The 25,177-nt window shown below is 41.8% G+C and overlaps 1 protein-coding gene across 22 annotated transcripts in view; it reads left to right on the top strand.

Annotated features, from left to right (window-relative positions):
* MAP2 (microtubule associated protein 2) overlaps positions 1 to 25,177 on the top strand; it is a 388,240-nt gene that overhangs the window by 161,307 nt on the left and 201,756 nt on the right. For 21 of the 22 annotated variants that reach the window (XM_059727110.1, XM_019492133.2, XM_059727117.1 and 18 more), the window contains one exon: positions 16,384 to 16,450. The gene's annotated coding sequence lies outside the window, so the exon portion shown is untranslated. Of the gene's footprint in view, positions 1 to 13,738; positions 16,063 to 16,383; positions 16,451 to 25,177 lie in introns of those variants that run through there. The other variant, XM_059727112.1, reaches the window with a different exon arrangement.

A 25,177-nucleotide genomic window follows, 5' to 3' on the forward strand; every position in this document is an offset into this window, starting at 1 on the left:
ACAGACTGTCACTAGTGGAGCAGAGGAGCTACCATCACACCATGGATAAATATTAATTCAGGATTTGGTATAGTTACAAGGTGAGAAGCCCAGTACCAGCTGGTGAACAGCTTCCAAACCCTAGCATGGTACTCCAGGAACTCCAAAGGCATAGCTCACTTTAGGATTTCATTAAGTTACCTTGGTCCTGGAGGAAAGACATCCACAAGTGGGAAATTTAATTTACTTTATATCAAAAGTGTAACTTAACTTTGAAACTTCTGGCATTAGGTTATTCAACTATCAGTTACATGAACTAAGGATCCAAACTACTTGCAAGCTTGGCAAGTAGAATGAGGACCCATCTCATAAACTTTACTCTGTCCTTTACTAGTATCCTCTACTTTCTATCTATCTATCTATCTATCTATCTATCTATCTATCTATCTATCTATCTATCTATCTATCTATCTATCATTTTTATAAATATATAATGCTGGGCATCCTAACTTCCAAATGTAGGTTCCACATCACTGATTTTGGCCTTTATTAAATATCAGAGTAGACAGTGCCCTGAAGAGATCCTTTTGAACTGTATAAAACTGTGGGGACTCCAGTTTGCTCAAGTATGTGGGAAGCCTATTTATCTCATCTTCAAGGATAAGAATTTCAGTTAGAGCAAGCTGGAGACTTTTGCTAAGTTTTTTTTTCAGAGGCCACTCAGCCCCACTGGATGGTATAAAGGCAGAAATCCTATAAAGGTCAGAAAGGATCATAAGAGGTTCTTTACACCAGGGATGGCCAACCTGCAGTAACAGTGCCACAAGTGGTACAGGCAGCCTGTGTGTATGGTACATAGTAGATCAGGGAGGAGGCAGGCAGCACAGTGGCAGATAGAGCAGGAAAGGAAGCAGAAAGCAGGGCAGCAAATCAGGCAGGGAAAAGAGATTGTAGTGGCATTTGGGGAGGACACAAGGCTAATTTGTGGCGTGCCTGCCAAAAAACATTGGCCCCTCTGCTTTAGTCCATCCTCCTCTTCTGAGGAAGGATAAAGTACATAGTCAAGACCCTACCTAAGAAACGTTTTGCTAACCAGTTCTTAAAAATCTTCAGTTAAAGTATCTCTACAACATCCCTAGGTGGCCTGTTCCACTGCTTCACTATCCTTAGAGATCAATTTTCCCCCCTAATACCTAATTGAAATAATCTTTGCTGCAAAGTAGGCTGATTGATTCCTGTCCTAACCCTAATGGACGTGGATAATGGATCACTTTTTTATAGCAGCTTTTTTATATCAAAAGACTCTCATCATCTTTTTTCACATGTACTCTTTAATTTATCTGCATCTTTTTCTTTTTCTTTAGTGTGGTGCCTAATAGGTTCTTATTAAATTGCTTGCTTTTATTTGTTCCAGAATAATTCGTTCCAAAATCTTTCCACGAACTGGGCAAAAAAAAACTCCAGCTGAAGCCTCCTCAGCATGGAGCAGAGCTGAATAATTTCCTCTCAGGTCATCCATGCAGCACTCCTGTTTATACAGCCCAGGCTGTGAATTGCCTTTTTTCTCCACAGCATCTCATTATTCTTTCTGTAGCCTGCTATGGCCCCTCTTCTGCAGTACTGTTGCCTAGCCAATTTTATTCTATTTATATGTTTGTGCATATGACTTTTCCTTTTTAAATACACTACTTTGCTCTTTTATGTGCTGAACTTCATACTGCTGATTTTCAGACAGCTTCTCTAATTCATCAGGATCTTTTTTTGAATTCTATTCCTGTCCTCCACCATGCTTGCAACTTGTGTCCACTTGATCACCTGCAAAGTTTATGATTGTGCTCTGTATTCTTTTATCCAAGTAGCTAATGAATGTTGAATAGCACTACACTCAATTTGAAAAGCCCTCCCACTCTGACACTTCCACTGATAACCAGGGATCTGGGTTTTCTGTTTCCCACAGAAAAATGGAGTAAAAAGTACTTCTGGTCCACTTTTGGGTCCTCCAGGAAGCATACTGGAGGGGCCCCCAGGCCACCCTGGCTCAGCAACTGCTGCCTTCTGGGTCTGGGGGGGCACCCAGGGTCCCCCTGCAGCTGACTGCTGAGCCCGGGGCAGGGGTGCAGGGCCCCTCCCCTGTATGCTCCCTGGCAGACCTGGAAGTACTTCTGGTCTACTTCCAGGTTTGCCGCCGAGCATGTGGGTCCCCCACCCCGTGTTCCTGTGGGATGCTCCATCCACCCCACCATCGCAGCATTCACGAGCTGCGCCTGGTACCTCGAGGTCTGTAGAACAGACATTTAAAGCTGTGTCTATGGCCAAATCGCTGATTTTCCAAATCAGCATCGACTCTGCAGATTCGGATTTGACTGAATCAAATCGGGGACAGTGATCTGAATCAACAAATCAAATTACTGTCCCTGATTTGAGCCAAATCCGAATCAAATAGGACCCGTTTTGCACATCCCTATTGGGCAGGGCTGGGCCAGGGACTGCTGCCCAACCAGGCAGTGCATGGCGCTGGGGGCCCAGGGCCACAATGCACAGCTGCAGAGCCCCAGCAGGGAGTGGGACAGGGCTGTGAGTGGCTTGTCCAAGAAGTGGAGTGGGGGAGGCACTCCCTGCCACGGTACACATTCCTGGGTGGCAGGGGGGACCCACGGCCCCCAGATCTGTGCACAGGCCAGAGGTGGGGACAGGCTGCCCACTGTGGGTGCAGGCTCCTGCCCTACTGCCCTCTCTCGGGGAATTCAAAGCCTGGTGGGCATGACCCAGCATGGCAGGGCACAGCACAGCCGTGCAGGAAATGTGCTTGCCGTGGCAAGCTCCGCACTGCCCTGGCATTGCATCCCCTGTGTGCATGGCAACTTTGATGGGCACAACCCCATGATGCTGCCCTCACTGCAGCTGCACATGCAGGGGGTGCATCACCAGGGCAGCGTGAAGCTTATAGTGGCAGGCAGCTTCTCCATGTGACTGCTGTTCCATGCTGCACCAGGTCATGTCCACTGGGCTGCGGAGGCCCGAGGAGAGGGCAGCAGGATGAGAACCTGAGCCTGCAGCACACAGCCCATGCCTGCCCCCATGCCCGCCTCACACAGATTTGAGGGGCACAGGTCCTCCCTGAGCCCTGGAAGTGCATGCCACAGTGGGAAGCCGCTCCATCCCCACTCCCTCCAGCCTGCAGCGAGCAGGCAGCAGTAGGGAGCTGGGATTTGCTCTGCTGCATTGGCTGCCGACTCCTGCCAAGGGCAGGCGGCTGTGGACCCGAGTCCCTGGCCCCATAGCCTTGGCAGCTGGGGGCCCCCTTTAGTAGGGCTGGGGAAGCTGGGGCTGTGTGTGGTGGTGAGGGGCACCAGCAGGGCTGTGGGACGGGGGCAGTGAGAAGGATGGGCAGGGCCAGAGGGTTGTGGGGGGAAGTGAAAGGCACAAGCAGGGCCAGGGTGCTGTGGAGGGCCTTTAATTTTAAACACAGATTTTGGGGGTTTTATTAGAGAATTTGCGATTCTTTATCAGGGAAGACCGTGATCCTTGCTGATAACGTCTCTTTGACTGACGGTTTTTGTTTCATCCAGTTATGTACTGTTTTATAGCAATTTTCATCCAGCCCACATTTGCCTCTTTGGCATGTGAATGTCATATGGGGATGTATCTTAATCCTTTGAAAATCAAAATATACCTTATGCTCTGCTTTCCTCTTATCCATAAGGCCAGTTATCCTGTCAAGAGGACATTAGATCAATTTGACATGATTTGTTCTTGATGGAATTATGCTGATTACTTTTTTATCATTTTACTATCTTCTAGGTCTCTATACATGAATTATTTTTATAATTCCTTCCAGTATCTTTTCAGGAAGACAAGCCAGCCTAACTTTCTGTAGTTTCCAGGTTCTTCTTCTTCTTCTTTAATCTTTTAAAACTGGATACTGACTGTCCTTCTTAGGGCCTTTGGACTTTCTTGTCCTCCATGAGTTCTTGAAGATAATTGCAAATTGTTCAGAGATTGCTTTGGCTAGTTCCTTAAGCACTCTAGGGTGAGTGGCATCAGGTCCTGCAAACTTAAATACATCCATCCTTTTTTAATATTCTTTACCTTGTCTGACTTTTGGTGTTTTTATAAATCCTTTTCTTTTTTCCTTCTATAACACTTCCTAATAGTAATTCAGTGTGAGCCTTATCTTTTCTTATTTTATCCCTGCATGCTTTTGCTATCCCTTCATACTCATTCCAGATTATGTGCTATTGTTTCCACTTTCTATACGACTTCTTTGTTAATTTTTAGGTTCCTTATAGTGCCTGAAGCACTCATACTCATCTGTTACTATACTTCCTATCTTTCCCCTACATCAGGAGAGTTTGTTGTTAAATATCTAAAGCCACTTCTGGACTGCCTCCTCCTGAAAGAGTCCAGTATGCAACCTACATGCCTTGAGGCATGTCTTGTACAAGATATAGCTAGTTGTTTCTTTGACATCATCTTGATGGGGTTAGAAGGTTTTCAAAGGAATCATAGGTATGGGGCTTCAGGAGTTAGAACTAGTGATTTTTTTAAAAACCTTTTTGTCCCTTTTAATTTTGGGTCATTATTCAGTCAGTGCACTTGTATAGTTTTGGCAGTCAAAATATTGCTGAAAAGTTTAGTCTTTTGAATAACATATAAGTATCTGGATCATTAGTAGTAATAAGAAATCCCATTAGAATATTTAGAACAGTCAGAATGCTAAATCGAGTGTCCTGGCAACTTGGTTATTTGGGTCTTTTATCTAAAAAAAATACTTGTTTATCCAAAATGAGGTCATATTCCTCAGTGTATATCTAGAGCAATCCAAAGACCTTCACTTATCTCAGACTGTTTATTCTAATAACTTTAATCTCCCACCCCATTCTGATAAATTATATCTGACTATAATTATATCTTCCTAAAATTTCCCTCCTTATTTCAATTGGATATAACTTCCTTTGCTTCCTACCATAAATTCTTGTGTAGTACTGTGTGCTGTTAAACAGCTGCTGCTGTTCACCCTACAGGCAGCCGAATTCCAGAGATGAGAGAAGTAATTTTTATGTACAAATAATTTGGAAAACCTTTTTGTGTAGTGCTTGGAGACCATGGTAAAACAGATTTGTTTTCACGTTATCAAGTCCAGGTCTCCATTCAGTATAAAACTATTTTATACTTGGTATAACAACTGATGGAGCCTCAGTGGAGTTACTCCTGATTTTCATGTTTGTAAGAAAAAGGAAAATGAGAGTCATTATATCAATGCAGGAAATTTATTTTTACGGTAATGAAGACAGGAGTCAATCACAAGAAGTTAATGAATAAGCCTGCTGAATCTCCTATGTTAATTTCACAGCAAATGTAACTGTCAAAATCCATTGAGAAATATATTCAAGATGGTCATCCATGAAAGGAGCCCTCAATGTGATGTGTGATTGTGAATATGAGATGGATCAGAGGGAAGGTTAATCAGGATGTCTGGGAATAGGCACTGTACTGAGCATAGGACTGGGAGTCAGCAACCCTTATACAATAAAAGAACACATCCTAGTTTTATTGTATAACAGGTGCATTTACACATGCAACTGCTGCTAGATGGGTTTACTCCACAGTAATTTACAGTGGAGTAAAACCACCCTGGGCAGGCATTTAGGAGCAGATTTGCTGCCACCCTGCTGTGCCCTTCTGCAGCTGCCAGGGGGAGCTCCAGGCTCCTAGCAGGGGCTGGGAGATTGCTCCCTGCCCCTGGAAACTGCCTGCTGCCAGGGTGGGCTTTGATGGTGGAGCCCGGGCTAGGACAATGTCCCCCTGCCTACAGCTGGGAGCTCCTCACCCTGGCTCCTCAGTCACCTGCTGCTGGGGCCGGGGGACATTGTCCCAGCCCAGGCTCCAACATTGGAGTTTGCCCCAGCAGCAGGCAGTTTCCGGGGCAGGGAGCAATTTCCCAGCCCCCACTCCAATCGTGGAGCTGTGCCCAGGAGCTCCCTGCTGCCAGGGCGGGGGGACATTGTCCCAGCCCATGCTTCACTATTGGAGCCTGTCTCAGCAGCTGGCAGCTCCTAGGGACAGGGAGCAATCTCCTGCCCCTTGCTGCCTGGCTAACTGGGAGCAAATTTGCTCCTAGTCAGCCATCTACACATGCCTTACTGCACAGTAACTACTCTGCAGTTAAATTGTTACCTGCATTTGCAGTTAGTAAATTAACCGCAGAGTATACCAATTTACTGTGCAGTAAGCATCTGCATATGTAGACGGTGATGCTTACTGCACAGTAAATTGATCTACTGTTCAGTAAAGCATCTCATACAGATGGGCACGCTGTGTAGTGAATCCATGTTTTTGCTTTGAAAAGGTAAAATACGACTGAAGACTTGTTTTTTTTTGTAAATACTTGTACAAAAATACACAGAAAAGGTAGGGGTTGATGCCCTTGCTAAATAAGAGCTGGACTAAAATTTGAGGAGAGACATAAAGAAAAATCATGAGCACTTGTTTGTTAAAATTCAAAATTTTAAAGATTTTTTAAAAAATATTGGAATTACTGTAGAAAGTTTTCAGCTATTTCTTGAGTTTGTTAAAATGGGGGTAGGCATTGAAATAGTCAAAATGTGAAATGTCAAGTTAAAATGTAATTCAAATGCAAAAAATGAATCCGCTAGCTTTCATTCAAATATATTTAATGTACTGAGTGTTGCTTGTGATTTTGGTGGGGACTTAATTGTTGTAATGGATTGAGTATAAAATAAGGTAATTCAATTAGAAGCAGAAACAATGTTGTTTGGATTTATTCTTAGGGCATGTTTATGTGGAAACAGGAAAGCTAATTCAAATTACTTTTTAAAGTGAATCATTTAAAACCTTGTTAAACATTATGTGGACCCTCCAACTCAGAATTAAGGTGGTCTTAATTGAGTTTTGCACACTGTCTTGGAAGTGAGTTAAGATAAATCAGAATAAAACTTCCTTAATTGTGGATGAGCCTGTCCAAAATGTCCAAGCATACATTTAAGTGTGGTTTCACTTTGAATTCACAAATTTTTAGCTATTTTGAAGTAATTTTCTTTAGTGTCCCTGTGTAGACATGAATCTTAAGTAGAGTACTGGCACAGATGACATCTTTTAAAAGTAAGGAGCAAATCCTGCCAAGAGGAGCACAGGGAATTTGCTCTAGTATATAGGGTACTGTAGTAAAAGACAGGAGAACAAAGTTCTGATTCAGCAAGTTATGCAGATGGATGCTTAATGTTTAGCATGTGAATGGACCCACTGTAGCCAACAGTTGTATTCAAAACTTAACAATGAAACTTGTTTGTCAGGGCCATGTTTTGTTAACATGTCTAACTGATAGTATATATGACACTACTTCACTTTTCTTTATTTCAGTTTCCCCAGCTGTAAAAAACAATCCCTGGAGATAGAGAGAGATACCCCTGTACATGTACATATGCGCGCACACACACACACACACACACACACACACACACACACTCTTTAAAATCCGGAGGCCATTGAAATCAGTGGAAACACTCCAGTTGACTTCAGTGGGGCTTGGATCATGTCCTAGATATCAAACTGTTGTTTTTATTTACCTTTACTTTATTTTCAAAATTCAGAATATGAGGGAACTTTCAAAGATGCGTACAGCAATGAGAATACACAGGCACTCCATGGGAGGGGAAAAGGATATTATTGCATCGCTAAAGCATTATGCTCTGCTCCATCTACATGGATCAGTATGACCAGTTAATCACATTCTCATAAAACAGACACTTTTTGTGAGGACAGAGTTGTTAAATTGCAACGTCCCTTCTCAGACCAACAGACCATTATTGCATTTGTTTCTGCTTGACAGCCTTTTACATAATTTTTTGCTAAGTGAGAATCTGTTGAAACCACTTTCTCTAGATCTTACTACATGTTATTTCACTTTCTTTTGCTTATGCAGCTGGTCTCGCTGGCAGGTAGTCTGAATAATCAGAACCAAGCAATAGTTTTTATTCTCTTTAGTGAACAGGTGGATATGGAAGAAAATGGTCAACTATTAAAGGCAGAAGGCAGCTGTTAGGAAAGCAGACTTTTAAAGGAAGAAGAGGTGTAGCTAAAAGTCTGAGCAGTGAGAAGAGAATTGTCTGAGGAGAGCTGGTTGGTTTCACTTACCTTTCAGCTGCTTTGTTAACAGAATGAAAATACAAGATCATGTGCCATTATCTTTGAGGTGCTGACAGTTCTGGGCCCAATTCAAGACAGCATTCTTTTTCAGTAATGCACTTCAAATGTCTTTAAATCCCATTAAAACCATTAGGAGTTAAGCATGTGTTTGAGTGCTACTCTGAATCCATGATGGAGCAGGACACATAACTGGATTGTTTTACATTGTACTCCTCATTCTGCACTTATTTAAAGTTGTGGTAGCTCAGTTTTAATTGCATGTCATGTGACATCTAATTGAACAAAATAATTTGTGTTTTCAGAAATACTTTGTGGATAATTTCTGTCAAAGGATAACAACTAGAGCTCTCATAGTGAAGTTTGACAACTTCATTAGGTCATAAAGTATACTGAAGTACAAAATGAACTGACACTTAAACTGTATCACCATAACCTTTGATATCCTACAGGAGCTGATTTCTGTCTTGATTCTTCATCCATCAGCAAAAGGATGGGAGAGAGTGGTCAGCTGTAATAAACATAAGAATGCATGTGTCTTGTCTTATTAAAAATAAGCTGAAGTGGTAGTGTTTAGAACCAGATTCAGTGTAGGTTATATCTACCCTGCATTAGATTGCATGTTGTAGATCCATCTGAGAGAACTATTAACTATCTGGCTTGGATACTGATATCAGTGATGTAGTGTAAATGAATTATACCAGCGGGAACTGCTGATGCAGTTCCCGCTGGTATCAGGATCATGCATTTGCATCATTATGTGGTGACATGAGTTTGGCCCATCCGTTGTTTACATGCTAACAAAAACCTATATAACTTTGCCTCCCCACAAGAGAAGAAACAAGAAAAGACTGAAGGAACAAACTCCTTTCTTTTATCTACGTCCTCTAGGACAGGGGTAACCAAGATATGATCTGTGGACTGGATCCAGCCCATGAAGCCATGTCATCTGGCCCCTGGGGCTCCCTGTAGGTCTTATTTTCTCCACAAGCGTGATAAACTACCTGATCTTTCAGTGATTCCATGAGGCTAATATTCAGCTCATGCTCTTTGTGTTCTGCTCCTCTGTGATTTCCCTTTGTTTTTTCACAATACTAATTTATTTTCTTTCTTTCTCATCTTTTGCAAATGTGGGACTATATTCCAAAATCAGTTGATTTGCAAGACACTGGGTACGTCTACTTACTGCGCAGTAGCCTTATAACACTGCTCAGTAGCATGAAAATATGCTACTGAACAGTGTTATTGGGCTACAGCACTGTATGCATCGCAGAAAAACCCCATGCACCAGCACTATTGCACAGTAACTGAAGTTACTGCGCATTTAGTTAGTACTTCATTAAGCAAATACTAAATATAATGCACAGTAACTACTGCACATTAATGAATGTGTAGACGTGCTCACTGTGAAGCATGGGCAACTGGTGCCTCCTGAGTCTGGGGGGGGACACCAGATCACCAACCAGGGTTGGGGGTCCCCCAGCAGCTGATCATCAACTGGGGGTGGGGGTCCCCCAGCAGCTGATCTCCAAGCCAGCAGCAAAACCAGAAGTGCACTTCCAGTTTTGCAGCTAGTGCTTCCAGGGGGTGCAAAGCTGATCTCAGGGGGTGCACGTGCATCTGCGTGCACCCCCTATGCATTGCCAATGCTGTGGAGTAATCAATGAATAGCAACTGTGGTGCTCTTTATAAGTTATTTTGTTAACTGAGTTCTTCAGGGTCCCACATGTGAGGGGATAATAATGCTGACTAAAGCCTAATGTCTTGATGTGTCATAGGAATGAAAGAAGGATGGCAAAACCAGTGCTCAAAGACTTTCTGAATAGTGGGAGACTTGGCACATGCTTAAATGCTTTCCTGAGTTGAAGCCAAATACAGGACACTGTGGACAGAATCATTACAATTGTCACTATACTTGTGAACATATTCCAAGTCTGCAAGGTCCCTGACACCCCATTTCAAACTCTTTCTAGCAGAGACTTACAAAAAAATTTGTTCCCTGAATTTTTGATGCAGTCAAAATATCTATTTAGATACTTGGATGGGATTACCAGCATCAATTCGATTTGGAAATTTAGAAGAACTGAACTGGGATCTCCAGATGTGAAAGCTTTGTTTATCAGGATTTTTAATCAGCGAAACTCTAAGATGGGAACCTACACTGGCCTATGAGAAGTCAATGAGCTTTTTATTTTATAATCTAATTCCCAAGGAATAGATATCCACATTACAGAAACTAGCCACCATAATTGACACTAAGGGTATAGAAAATGTAACAATTGTAGTTAGCTAAATTATGACCCCAAATGAAACAGGTTTAAACCTGCAAAGTTTTTGCTACATTAGTATTTCATTACTGATCTGCAGCCCCCTGAAGAAGCTCCTCCTCCCCTTTTAAAGTGGTGAAACATTGCAGTTGTCCATAGTCTAATTAACCATATTATAGCCTCAGTGAAGAATGAAAAGGTTGAATTAGCACTGAAATATGATGCATCCAAGGCAGGGTTGTGCAGCACTGTTGAGTTGCTGTGTGAAAGCTATATTAATGATGCCATGTATCAATTGGGTATTTTAGAGTTTGTCCTGACCACATCCCCAGTGCTGATAGAAAATGTGATGACCATGTCACTCAAGGATGCCTTCCTGTAGCTGCTTTCTGGAACTTTTGTCAGTGGCTACAAGAGCCTAAAGTTGCACAAAAACATTCATTTTCACCGGTCCTTAAAATAAGAAACGAAGTCTTTCCTTGTAATAAAATAAGAATGAAAAGTGTGTGTTTGCCTGAAAACTTCAAAGGTCTCCATAAAGCATCAATTGCTCTGAGATGCATTTTTACCATGATTTGAAAATCCTAGATCTTCAAATGAAGTGGCAACAAAAAAATGGAAATCAGAAGTAGATTTGAGGAATACCTGGACAGTTGCTGTTTAATTGCTTGGATTCACAAAAAGATCATGACTGAATAATCTGTCTGACATTTTAAAAACAAGTAACAAACTAAGATGTCAGAGGGCAAAGAGTGAACATAATTTACCTAGATCAGGGGGATCAAATCCATCAGGCTCCACAGGCCAGATGGGGAGGCATGGGGCCAGTCTGCAAGCTGGTTTGGCCCTGCAGACTGGCCCTGAGGCCAAGCATCACAGCGCATAGGCAGTGCACCGATAGTACGCACCCCAGACTGGCCCCATGTGACATATATAGCACATGGGGCCAAGGCCAACATGTGCTGCATGTAGGGCCAATCTGCTACATCACATGCAATGTTCAAGGCTCGCAGGCAGCACCACAGGCCAGCTGATACGGCTTTGTGGGCTGGATCTGCCCCATGGGCTATATCTTTGACATCCCTGGCTGGCTTAGATTATAAAACCCCTATTAATAGTTTGCTACATGGAGCCTAGCTGCAAGGTCAGGAACTTTCTGTGTGCTTAGGTATCCAATGCAACAGGTACGTTTTGCAGAAGACAGGGTGAAATGTAAACAGGCAACTTGTGATGGGCAGCAAGATGAATGGTAGGACTGATTTTGTTTACTTTGGGAGAAGGGGCATGTGAATTTGCTGGGGATACAAAGGTGGGAGGATGCCTTTGGTACAAAGGAAATGGACAATACAATTTAGAAGACATTGGATAGACTGCTGGTGTGAGATGGAGAGATAAGTTATTTGTGCATCAATTCAGTATGAATGAAATGAAACAAGGAGACTAGGGACAAAACCAGGGCTGCTTTGATCCTGAAATGTTCCACATTAAGTTTTCAATCTTTTTCCATTGGTTACATGCAGAGGCCAGTTATGCAGTCTGCAGCTTTTCCTTGCTCCCATCACTGCCTTATTTTTACTTAAACTTTTCTATATGAGTAATGATAGAGCTACTTACTGATGATGACTTCTGCTTCAACCGTCCTCACTGCAGGGCCCCTTTTCATAAGGCACATGGATGCATTTTTAAGAATAAATTCTTTTCCTTCAATCTTGTTTTTTCTTTCTAAAGAAATGGGGGGAAACTTGCAATAAACTGGTCTCCTTGCAGAGCAATGCAAAAATCAGACTGCATATCCATTTATTATTACTGCAGCAAAACTAGCAATGCTGGATAAAATAGCTGCTTATAATTTAAAATGTCAATGCAAGAAGGTGTGTTAAAATATTCATCCCTTCCCAGTCCTGCTTTCAAAACTGTGAAGCTGTTTCTGTTCACACAACTTGTTCCTTCTAATTTAAGGTCATGATCTTAGTAGATGCCACTCTGGGCATTGCATAGCATTTCAACTGAATTTTCTCTTGTATGGGTGCATGTGCAAGTGCACACAATCTCTGATAGAAAACATAGATTAAGTTTCTGGCGTGGTGGCAGGCATATGGCAGTGGTCTGAATAGAAGATACTAGGCTGGGACTTAGGAGATTTGGGTTTGATTCCTGGCTTGGTGAGACTTTTTCTTCTTAGTTATTCTTTTCATCAGTTCCCAATCTGTAAAATGTGGGGAATACTTTGTCACCTCTTGCCTGCCTTATCTATTTAGCTTATAAAGTATTTGTGACAGGCACTGTTTATTTTATGTATGTCCAGTACCTAACAGAATGTGGCCCCATCTCAGTTGGTACTTCTAAGCACCATTGTAATACAAATAATAACAAAAGTGATGATGCTTTATTGTTTATGAACACTAGAGTTTAAAATAAAGACTAAAACTAACTTTAGAGTCCAGATGACACTTAAACAAGGCATACAAATGATCTTTTTATACTCCCTGAAAGAGATTCCAGCTTACTTTTCTCCCTTCTATATGGGTAAGTTGTTAAAGGTGTGCGTTAGAAAATAATGGTTTTATCATTTGACCCCTGGCAGACACTTAAATAATGGTATCATTGAGATCTGAGGAATTTTATGCTCTATCCCAAACATCATGTGATCTTTTTCACATAGGCTAGGGACAGGCATTCAAAAAGGCTGAGCCTGAATTGATTCAATCTTTGCAGGTTAGTCTAACCTGGCTAGGCTAGACTGGTTTGTAACTGCACAGATATCCCCTCTGGACTGAAGAAATACAGGCACATGCCTGCAGTGGCTCAGGCTAGAAGGCAGAGGGTGCTGGAGCAGTCCTCCCTTCCCTTCAACAGTGCTGAGCTTAGGGACTGTGGCCAGGCCCCAGCAGGATGCTCTGATTAGGGAGGGGGTCCCCCTCACACACACACTGGGCATTGAGTTACACAGCAGGGAGTTACACAAGAAGTTGTTAGCATTTATTACCCTATCAAACAAAACAACAGCTTCTCTCATTAGTTAAAGCTCCTCTTAAACAACTTTTTCCAAGGAAGGAATGGAGGAACATTACCACCTACCTGTTGATGAGCTCCAAAAAGCCCTAAGCTGACACTGTCTTGTCTGCTTTTGTCCCATTTCCCACACCACAGACCAGCGCAGGTAGGGGAAAGTGCAGCTGAGCCCCTGCTGCTCCGGCCGGGCTTATCCTGTCGTGAGCGGCACGCAGCTCTCCTCTTCCCACATGCACCGCGTCGGCAACGTCAAGCTGATGTGGTGCATGTGGGAACCTTGTCCCTTCCCAAGCCCTTCAGCAGCCATTAGTAAGCTGCTGAGGGGCTGGAGGAGGGACAAGGGGTGGGAACGAAAGTAAACTGTGTGTTTACTTTTGTTTCCTGTCGCAACACCGCGGGCCACAGAAAATGCCTTGGCAGGCCGCACGGCAGCCCGTGGGCTGTATGTTGGATAAACCTGCACTAGACATAGGGGGAAGCAATTATTTTGGGTGGAGGGCTGCTTACTGAGTTGTGGCAAACTATCAAGGGCTGCATGAGAGGCAGCCAGGGGCAGATAAATATTAATTTTCTTAATTTTGGGGGGGCCCCACAGGCCAAATAGAATGGCCTGGTGGGCCTCATCCAGCCCCTGGGCTGCATTTTGCCCATTCCTGCGAGCTTCCCTGGCTTCTGCAAGTGAGAAATCAAAGCAAGTTTCTTTTGATGGGCCACAGGAAGGAAAAGTCAGAAATATGCTAGTGTTTTCCTTGCTTCTTCCTCCTACACATCTGATCTTTCCCTTTCCCCATCTCTTCCAGAAAGATAACTTGTTCCACCTTTATTTTCAGGCTCACCCATAACCACTGTCTCATGCCTGCTGCTATTGGTGACTGGTTTCTTCCATTTCCTCATGCTCCTCCTCACTGGAGGTGTGTTGATTTAGTGGGAAAGATAAACTTAGAGAAGCAGAGAAATGGTTACATGTGCCCTGTTCAAGGGAGCAAGGAAAGGCAGTGAGGGAAGCGAACGTCAAGTCTTTTATACTTAATAGACTTCTCTACTGTGGTCCTTTAGGGAAGGCCAGCCAAAAAAACCTCATGGGGCTCATGTGGAGTGGGAACAGGGCAAGAATGGTGGCTAGGGGGAAGAGGGTAGGGATGCATTGCCCCAACTCCTTATGGACCTTCTAAGGTGAGAACTCCCAGTAAACCTGAGGAGGAATATTGGCCCCTCTCTACAGCCTTAGGGGCATGTTAGGTTCCTCACATGGCATGTTAGGCCCACAAGGCATGTGGAACTTGTTATGCCCCCTCAAATGCTTTTGGGTAGGAAAATGATCCCATTTTCCATTGACAAGCCTTCCTAGTGAAATGGTTGCCTTGTGAGGTCTAACTAAGGAAATGGGACAGCAGTTAATGTGTATACTTAGACTCCTGATCCAGCAAAACACTAAATCTTAAGCTTTACTAGGCCCACTGGCTTTACTAGGACTGAAATCAGGCATGTGCTTGTGCTTTGCTTGTTTGGGTCCTTAATAGGTTGGATTAGATGGCATTTTATAACAAAATTGCAAATTCATAAAGAAATTTAACTTCATTTTTGGTCCTAAAGTCCAGATCTCAACCTGGTTATTCAGACTGACCAGACTGATCTTCCCTCTCCTCTCCCCTCCACCCCCAACCTCTTTTTTTCCAGTCTTAGATTGTCTTGCTTTAGAGTGTCTTGCTTAAGTCTCTTATCTGATTCTTGTCAAATTTGGATAAAAATAAACATGTACCCTGGCCCTGACCTAAACTGCAAATTTTGAGGCCAACATGTAAGTCGCACAAGTTTGCTTTCAAGCTGAAATATGGGGTGACTACTGTCTATCAAAATACTGGTTACACAGAGCCTAGCTCACATTCATGCTGCTTTTGCTCTTCAGTGACTTCCCTGTTTTTCTTTATTGGTAGAAATAAGAAATGTAGATTCCAATAACTGAGCAAATGACCTGCCAACAAATTCAGGGACACCTCAGTTACAAAAGGGGACAGTAAAATCAACGTGTGGTTCCTAATCTGTAATGCAGAGATTGTCAAATCCCTCAAGACTTCCTTTTCAAAATGTACAATATGTAAAACCTGTTTAGGATTTGGATTGGTATAGTCACAGAAACCGTATGCTGCTGCTGCCTGTATGCAGTATGTGCTAGTGTGTATGCTTGGCAGTGGCACAAAGGGAGGCAGTTGATGATATTCATAGGATTAAAGGCCTGATTCCTGGGGACACACTTGGTTGGATGCAATTACAATGCCTCTCAGGCATTTGATACCAGAAACCCCTTGACAAACTGTTTGAGCAGACGCGAGTCGCAGCATCCTATTGTGAGTGAATGATGGCGGAGCTGGCTGGCTTGTCATCATTCTCGAAAATTCTGTGGCCAGTGAACTCCCTCTTCCTCTCCCACTCGCCCTCTTTTCCTTTTCACCACTGCAGGGACTTTTTCTAATTTGCAGTTTTCCTTTTCCTGACGTACACATGGTAGATACAAGCTGGTGGCTTGCAGACTGCGTCTGTCTGGAGATAGGCAGCAAGCTGATGGATAATAATGCTCCAGGAGAATGATTATGCAGCAGTTATTTAAGGATAGGCTTTTGGGGGTATGGCAGCGCATGAGCTGGTAATGATTTTCTTTTTAAAATATCAGCTTTATGTGATTTATGAACATTTAAAAAGACCACCATTCTTGTGTGGAATTCAGGATTCAGTCTGCTGAATGTTTAGAGCTGCATTAGTACACATTGCATTAATTAAAAATGTATATATAATAATGCTGGTATCTCTTTATATATATTCTGTGTGTGTGTGTGCATGTATATTATCTGTATATCTTTGTACCAGTTTAATGAAAACAATTTTCTTCCTCCCCAAAGGCTGAAGAAAAGACTCTGTTGCATCAAAAATAAAATATATTTTTACTCTTTTTGGTTTATTTTAATAGATTCATCAGCCTGCATACACTAACTTGACGCACTGACTAAGATCTGCTTTTTCACAGATCAAAAAAGGTATGACGGCACATTTTATTTTAATATTTTTACAAGCATTTAGGTATTTGAAGGTTATTGCTGATAGTGTCTTCTAGTAATGTCTGTATTGCTTCATTCTGTCATATTCTGCTATGCTACATCTTTGCATAGGTATTCAGTCTCATATTACTATGTACACTGAAGTTATTTTCTACATGCATGTGTAAACTCAGACTACTTGATCTTTGTTGACTGCATTGTCAGATGGGCATTTCACCCGGGGAAGCTACCAAAGGCTGAAAAAGACTTCATTACCTGTCTGCCTGAGCTGATTTAATAGCCCTGTGAAAACTGTATAAAATTCTCCATCTGCATTGGGATCAATAACATTAGAAATGGGTTCTTCTTCATACAGGTTTGATTGTAACATAAATCTGTGCAGTAGGGGTTGGGGTTAAATCCAGTGACTTGCTCTTATCTAGTAACAATCTATCACAGAACACACAGCTGAAGGCAGAGATAGCTTAATATGATGTATCATATTCATGAAGGAAGGAAGGGAAATCACTAACCCTTTCCGTTCTGTCAGAATATGTAGAATACCTCAGCTTGTGGTTTCATGCATGGAATTTTAATAGGCTGCCAATGAGGGGCAACGCTGGAGTAGCACGTCATGTATATTTTTTATATGTCATTCATGTTTAGGAGCCTGCTTCTGCATGATGATACAAAAAAGGCTAAATCTGTTTTTTAGGAAGATTTTGTTGCCAATACATAAATGAGAATATGTAGTCATCTCTTTCTTAGTATCTCTGTTTTGCTTTAATTCTTTGATGCTAGCTTCATAGAATAGTGAAAAAATAGTGAACCCTGCTAGTGAGGGCATACCTTCATAATGAGGACTTTGCAAGCTGGTATGTTTGGGTGGGATTTTCAAGTGCCTATATGACTTAGGAGTAAAGATCATATTGGCTTCCAATGAATCTAGTATTTTTAAAACATTTAAGCAGTTTTGAAAATCCTACCCTTTGTCTCCTGCCTAGACAGGGATATTTATGATCATCACCTATTCACCTTTTACCTGTTATATTTCTCCCAGCTTCTAACCCATAACCTTCTGTGTTCACGCTACACGTTTGTTCTTCTTATAAATGTGTGTGTTTGTTAGGATGAGCCCTAAATTTTCACATACTTCACTACTATGTCTCATCTAGCTTTCTAAAGGGCATTGCAAAAATGAGATGGAAAAAAAAAAGTAAAGACATTTTCAAAAAAGACAGATCTTGTGGTATTACTAGATGGGATGAAATCAGGAATCATGGAAACTTTGTGAGAATGCCCAGTGTTCTTGGAATTGTAGTCCAGTACCCAGAAATGAGACATTTGATTAAGTTTTGGGTAAGCATGCAAACTCAAAAGAACTTTTGGCCTTCTGAACTTCCTGAGAATGGTCTCTTATTAACAGCACTGATGACAACAAAGTTCACTTTGAAATCAGGTTAATAATACTTTCAAGTAACATAATGTCGCCAATCATTTTTCAGGCACAGTTGATATATAGGTTCTGTTTCTGAAGCAAAGTGAACATGGTTTGCAGGTTTTCAGCTGGTCAGCTAATCCATTCTAGTTCTCACATCACGGATAGTAACTTCCTAAAATTTCCCTGTTCTCTAGACCGTTTTACTTCTTGTTGAGGTGGAGGTGCTTTTGCCGTCTTACGGATCTCCCTGGATAAATAAAGTTCTTCAAAGGAAGTCTTCATTTGTTGTTTTCCAGAGGTTTCTTTTTAAAGTAATCTGTCCCTGATCTGCATTAACATTAGACTTGACAAAGTTGAGGGGCAAGGACAGCATAATGTAAAAATGAAACAAAACCAGGATTCATGATAAATAGCTTCAACAATTATTTGCCGCGCAATTCAAGTAATTTTCCTTTCCTCCACTTTTAATTTCACTTCCAGTATCCAAGGGCAACAAGCCAAACTGCAGTGTGAGTCCAGGTTCATTAGTGCTTTCCAAATTGTTTCAAGGACTAACAGTACTTACTGGTTTTGATGTCAATATTTAAGGTTTTGCTGCAGCATTGGAGACTGGGAAAAGAATGTTCTATACCCAGATAAAAATATACAAATAAAAGTGATGTCATAGTTAGCAGGCCAAATTGAGCTGCATAGTTTTTCACACGATCAGTAAATGATGAGTCAGTATCTAACAACGGGCTCCCTTTGGATTAATATTTTTCATCTCTTATAGGAATTCATCTTAAGTATGCAGCATTTCACCAAACCTTTGTGATCTGAAAACAAAAGTAGTTTCAGTCACGAGTTTCTACATCAGGTTTGATTAGGGAAGATCTCATTTTAAAAAAAGAAAAAAACGTATTTAAATTATTTTGAAGCATCTTTATTTTTCTTGAAGGACATGTTGCAGTGTTTGCTCTGACAGGTTTCTGCTATGTTAGCTGAAGGCATTTAACCAAAGTTACAAACAGTACCTGCACAGTAGTGAAAAAAGCTGTTTTGAAATGGCAAAAAGAGGAGCTCTGTTGTTTTATATGACTAAATAGTGGAAGCTAAAGTTTACAGTGGTAGTGATGTAGTAGGTTACAGGTGAATGCTACAGCCTATGGTCCAGATGGATGCAGGGCCCTAAGAAATACGTGGATTCTGTATGTCCCCACTGTTAGTTTCATTGGGTGTTACACTGGTGATGATGGTCTCTGTCTGTCTTAATTCTTGAGATAAAGTAGACATCTGCCTAAGAAGTTGAAGCAATGCAAATTCTTAGACTATTCCTTTTAGAAAGAATTAACCTTATTGGAAAGTTTAGCTTCCTGTTAAGTTCATTGCATAGTTCACCCCTGTTAGTATTGTCTTTTCATAAACCAGGTAAGAAAACATCAAGCCAAGTTCCTGAACAGTAGTGCATAGTTTAGCCTTTTAATGTTAACTGTAAATAAGGTCCCCCTTTAAAATATCTGAATGCCTCCAGCACCCCTATGAGGTAGGGAGCTGCTGTTGTCTGTCATTGTACTGCTAGGCAACTGGAGCAGAGAGAAGCAAAGGCTAGGTCATACCTAGAAGGTCAACAGATCTTCCAGAGTTAGGCTGGATGGATACTGGGAATGGAGAGGCTTGTAGCATGGGTGGGCATTATGCATGGGCTTTAGGGCAGCCTTAAGATGAGTCATAATTATCAGCTTAAATGTAGCCTAACTAGCTTGCTTAAGGTCATATAGGCAGTCTGGTGGAGCCTGCACTTGAACTCAGTTCACTCAAGAAGAAAGCTAGTGCCTTACCCTCCAGTTCATCCTTCCTCTGGTCCTCAATGGAAGACACCTCTTGTCTTCAAAATCCTGCAATCATTCTCAGGAGCTTATGAGTGGGATCATTTTTTCTTAACTGACATAGCTCATCAATGACGCTTCCACTGTAGGCTGCCCCCAAAGATCAAATGCAGAATGAGACTGGGTGAAGGCTTGAGCCCAGATCTTTCACATGGCTGGAGGGTGCTATTAACTGGAGGATTACAGAGTGGTTGAGGTGCAGACCTGGAAAACTGGAGACAAGGGGTCTACTCTTGTTGCAGGCTGCGTGTCTCTATCTGGGAACATCATTGCATCTGCCTGTTCCTCCCTTTTCTTATATGTTCAAAAATAGAAAAAGGTGATGCTAACTTCTGCTTCAGTGGGGAATTCTCAGTGGGAGCCTGAATTCCTGAAGTTGGTAAAATGTTTTGAGATTCTTGAATAGAAGAAACTTTATAAAGTGCAATATTTCATTGTTGCACTTAGGTAACACAGTGATGGGAAATTAGTACTTCAGGAACTTAGAAGTGGCTGTAATAACAGTAGTAATAATAATAATAATAATAATTAGCAAAAAAGACCTGACATTTTGTTTCTCCAGGAACTAACTTGTTAATGGTTTTGTTCCCTGTGGAGCCTCTTTCCATGTAAATAACATAGTGATCTCACATACTGAGCAGTTTCAAGGCAGAGATGATGAATGGAAGCCAACTGATTCACCTGTCCTGTGCTACCCAAAAGACTGTTCTTTACTGACAGAGGTCTCTCTGCCTGGAGAGAGGTTGGTATGTGAAAGCTGTGAAAACCAAGAAGAGATTGCACTAGCAGAAACAAATAAAAATACTGCTGTCTCACAATTTAAAATCCTGGAACATCCTCTGAAAAGCTGGATATGCTAACTAACCCTCACTCTCATTCCCTTTTGTGATCTGAAGAGAGTTTACTTTATTTGCCATCCGGTAAAACCTCTAAATAGTTGTGCACTGCAGCATTTTCATTGCCATTTTGCAGTACATTAATAGAGAACTTGTGAGAAATCATGGGCAATTTATTTTAATGCACTAAGCGACAGTCAACTCTAAATCACAAATGCTTTTTAGATTTTTTTTCTGAGTCACTGCAGTTTTTGCAGTGAAGTGATTTTCTGGATGTGGCGGTTGGTGAATCAGGTTAATTTATATATCACATATATTCATATATTTGCAGTTGAACATGTTCAAATGCCTCTTCGGCTAAAAGAAAAATGAGTCAGATTTAAGGAAGCTCCTTGCCACTTGTTTTTTGCTACACAAGGTTAAGAAGTTCCCAAAAGTACTTGCAGGAAAGGAAAATAACATGGGAGGAGAAAAGACTTGCTAGGCCTGCATTTTATCTGCAGTATAATCTTTCCAAGATTATTACCCAAGTTCCAGTGATTCCTAAGGCATTTAGGGCCAGGTCCAAAAAGGGGTGTTACTTACTAATTACTAGGAAACGATGAGGACAGGGAGGTGTCTTAAATTCCACCCCTTATGGAGCTTACCTGCCTTATTATTCAGTGTTGCCAGGAACTGCTTCTGTCCACTGTAGATTCTCAGCCCTGAACCCTCTTCTGAAGGTAGGTGCCTAAGCCCTTTCTTTCAGAAGTGGAGAAGGGGTGAAGTGTTTCTCTTTGCCATTCCAAAAACCACCCTTTTCCTACCCCCGCAAGATGTTGGGGTATTTGGTGCTGTCAAAAAGTTAGGCTATTAGGGACTCCTAGGTGGGGATTTTGAACATCTAAATTTTGGTTTTAAGCAGGGATGTTTAACCTCTGGCATGTGGGCCGAATCTGGCTTGCAGGGGCATGCAGCCCACAGGGCTCTCCATGGATCAGAAAATTTGGCTGTGGGGGAGCAGTGGCAATTAATACAGTCACCCTCCCCCACTGCCAAATTCCCAAACCCCTACAGGGGTCAAAGCCAAGACACACCCCTTCCCCCACAGGGATGGATTGGGACTGGGATTGTCCCCTCCTCCCTGTGATGCTGTGCAAGCTCTTTCCCGTCCCCCAGTTAGCTGGATTGGGGCTGAGCAAGAGTATCTTCTGGCTATCATCCTGTTTACATTGGCAAAACCCCATTTTGCTGTATAGGAATCTAATTAGTCCTTTTTCTGTTTTAGACTGTTTTAAACTCCTTTTTACTCATTTCTTAATATAGAAGGATTTTCTAATATGATAACTGTCTTTATATTGGTAACGTTGCAGTGCAAAAATATGCAGGCAGGTTCTGAGCTGGTATGAATCAGCATTGTTCCATTGCAGATGACAGAGATATGCCAATTCTTACCAGCTTGGGATCTGGCTGCAGTCCATAGTTTAAAATCTGGAGCCTACAAAGTTTTGTCCCCATGTTGATCTTTATGTCCCATGAGTTGTCTTACTGACTTCAATGGGATTATTTACAACATATAAAGTTAAAAATGAGTATAAGTCTTTTAAGGATTGGTGCCTAAAATGTTTATTATGGGAGGAAGGAAACTGTGAGTTGGCTAATGACTGCTTCTTTCTTGCAACTGTATTTAATTTTTTTCCCATGAATTTGCAAATGCTATATTAGTATTGTGGGGTTTGTTTGATTGTTTGTATGCTTCTAATTAGAAGAATGAGAAATCAGTAGTTCCGTGCCTTGGTTTAGTTAAATGTTTGTTTGAAGGCTCACTTACCTGGTATGATTCTAAAAGTCAAAAAGCAATTGAGATATTTAATACAGAGCCTTTTGGGAAATGGTCAGCAAAATGGAAAAATGGCAGAAGGTGAAAGATTTGAAGAGCTGTTGTTGAGTGTTAATGGTGAAATTCTATCCTTGGATGTACTTTTCTTAGAGCCACATTGTTACTTCAGTGGTTTTGAACTGCAATTATTTTCATGTGCATACAGTATTATATCATATGCATGGAAAGACATTTACTATTTAATTTCTGAGTATGTTGGAAGAAAAAAGGCATAAAGTCCGAGAGGTTGATCCTATTCCACCTCAAGTTAGTGGCAGTGCTCCATTTGATTTGAGTGGGTGTGTCTACATGAGCCGCTTTACTGTTCAGTACACTAATCTACTGTGCATTAAAGTGTCACTATGTAACCATGTGCAGGAACTACTGCTCAGTAGATTAGTCTGCTGTGCGGTTTTCTACTACCTGTAAATACAGGTGGTACATTTCCTGTGCTGTAGTTACTGTACAGTAGCACACAATTACATAGCTGACTGGGAGCATATTGGTCCTGGTTAGGCCAGGCAGCAGGAGACAAGAGAACTTTGCCTTCCCCCAGGGCTGCACCCAGGAGAGCCTAGAGCAGAGCAGGCCTGCTGCCTGCTTCCCAGCTGTCCCCTGCCCCAGGCTGCTGCCCAACCCCCACTCTGATCTCAGAGTAGAGTCTGGGACAATGTCCCGTGTCCCCACAGCAGGCAGCTCCCAGCCCCAGCTCGGAGTCAGGGCTGGGACACTGCCTTCTGCCCTGGGCAGTTCCCTGCTGTGGGGAGCGGGGACATTGTCCCAGCTCCCATTCTGAGATCAGAGTGGGAGTTGGGCAGCAGGCAGTTGCCTGGGGCAGCGGTGCGGAGTGGGGGGCAGCTGCCTTGGAAGTGGAACACCTCTACCTGTCCCCCCTGAGCTCAGGCATGACCCAAGTGCCCACAACCAGCCTGGGACTGGCACCCAGGGGAGCCTGCAGCTCCCCTGACTGCCATATGGTGACAGAGCAGGGCAGGAGTATCCCTACCCCGAATTGCTCCTGTAGGGAGTAGATTTGCTCCTGACAGGTACACTCAGGGAAAGCTTACTGTGCAATAAGTTTTCTGCACATTAATTGCACATGTAGATGTGCCCAGTGAGAGCAAAACAAAGCCATTATATTTTACCTTTAAGATCTGGCAACCTTATTTAAGACTTCACTACACACAGAAGTTGCAATAGTTCAAGTTAAATATGTTTAAAAACTGATTTATTTACACCAATGCAAAACTCATTGTAAACCCTCTTAATTCTACTTAAATAGCTTATATTTTTATTCAGCTTAAATCTCTTCCTTATTAACTTAATGTAAGATAAAATAAAGTTATTCTCTAAGGGAATCCACAAGGCCGTTTGCACTGATTTAACTAATTTTCATAAAGACCACTGATTCCCAATCAGGGTACCACAGGAACCTTTTCAGCATGTCACAGGGTGTTACTAAATATTGGCACTGTTAGGCATGCAAACACATACACATGATTCCCAAGATAAACCCTGAGATTTCAAATAGGAGTCTATAGTGTCAAAAACATTCTGGCCTGTTGTGGTCATTCTGGGTTCTTTTGCAACAGAAGAATTGCTCTGTTATGGTTCTGTAGTGAAAACAAGTGGTATCTTAAGAGTTGACATTTTCTAAGGATTACCTTAAGTCTAAAAAGGATGAGAACCACTGATGTAGAAAAACCCTTGCTCTGAGGATGTTGCACGACTGCCAACAGGTGCAAGCACATATCCTCATTAAAATGCCCTTCTCCTTTCAGTAGGGACTCAGCACCTCTCTTGTCTCTTATTTAAAACAATTTTCCTTCCCTAAAGAGTTTCTAATCTCATGGCGTTCTCTTGGTCTCAGGGAACTATAACGGATTACGGTCATTTATTTCATAGGTTTGTAAAATGCAGTGTAAATTTTCAGTGCCATATGCATAGTTTTTACTACTGTTAACTGTAATAAAAAGTAGTTAAATGCACTTTGCTGTGGATTTATAATACAGAATATGTGTTGCTGTTAATAATAGTTTGTGATGTGCAACTGTTAAACAATATCCTTTGAACATGAATAAGACAAAGTGTAGAACGTGGCTTAAATTTTATTGGATATATCAACGATGTAAAATTCTTGAAAGGTTTAGCTACAAAATGGGGTTTTAGGAGTCTACTTGGTAATTTACTTTTTCTCTTTCTTTTTTTAATTATAATTGTGTGTGAAGGAAATTAAAGCAAAAAGGTATGATGCTCATTATGTATAAGTGACCTGGAGCCAGAGGAGATGAATAATTGATGATAAAGTCTTGTGATCAACTCAGATGGTTCTGCCTCAGTACTGGGGAAGTCTCCAAGCTCTGGCTACTGTCCAGTAATTGACCCAGATAAAGCTCATTTCTGGGTGAAAGTCTTGTGCTGGCTTTAACCTGCTCTGAACCTGGTCCAGTAAGCTCTTCGGCTAAGTGCAGACATTTAGGAAGTTAAATCAGGTTCAAACTGGCTGCCCAATTTAAACTTAGCTCATCCTGGTGCTGACCTTACACTTACAGACACGGTCTCAGTGACCAATGATCAGTCTAAAACTGTAACTGTACAGAGGTTCCACGCACACAAAGTAGTGTAAACATTTCAGAACCCAATTTAAGATAAACCTGGATCTATGTAGTATCAAACTTATTTGATTTAGGTCAGACCAGTGCGTGGAACTTCTGCACATTTCCAGTG

The sequence above is a fragment of the Alligator mississippiensis genome, chromosome 4 (genome assembly GCF_030867095.1).
Source record: "Alligator mississippiensis isolate rAllMis1 chromosome 4, rAllMis1, whole genome shotgun sequence".
In the NCBI taxonomy this organism is placed as follows: Eukaryota; Metazoa; Chordata; order Crocodylia; family Alligatoridae; genus Alligator; species Alligator mississippiensis.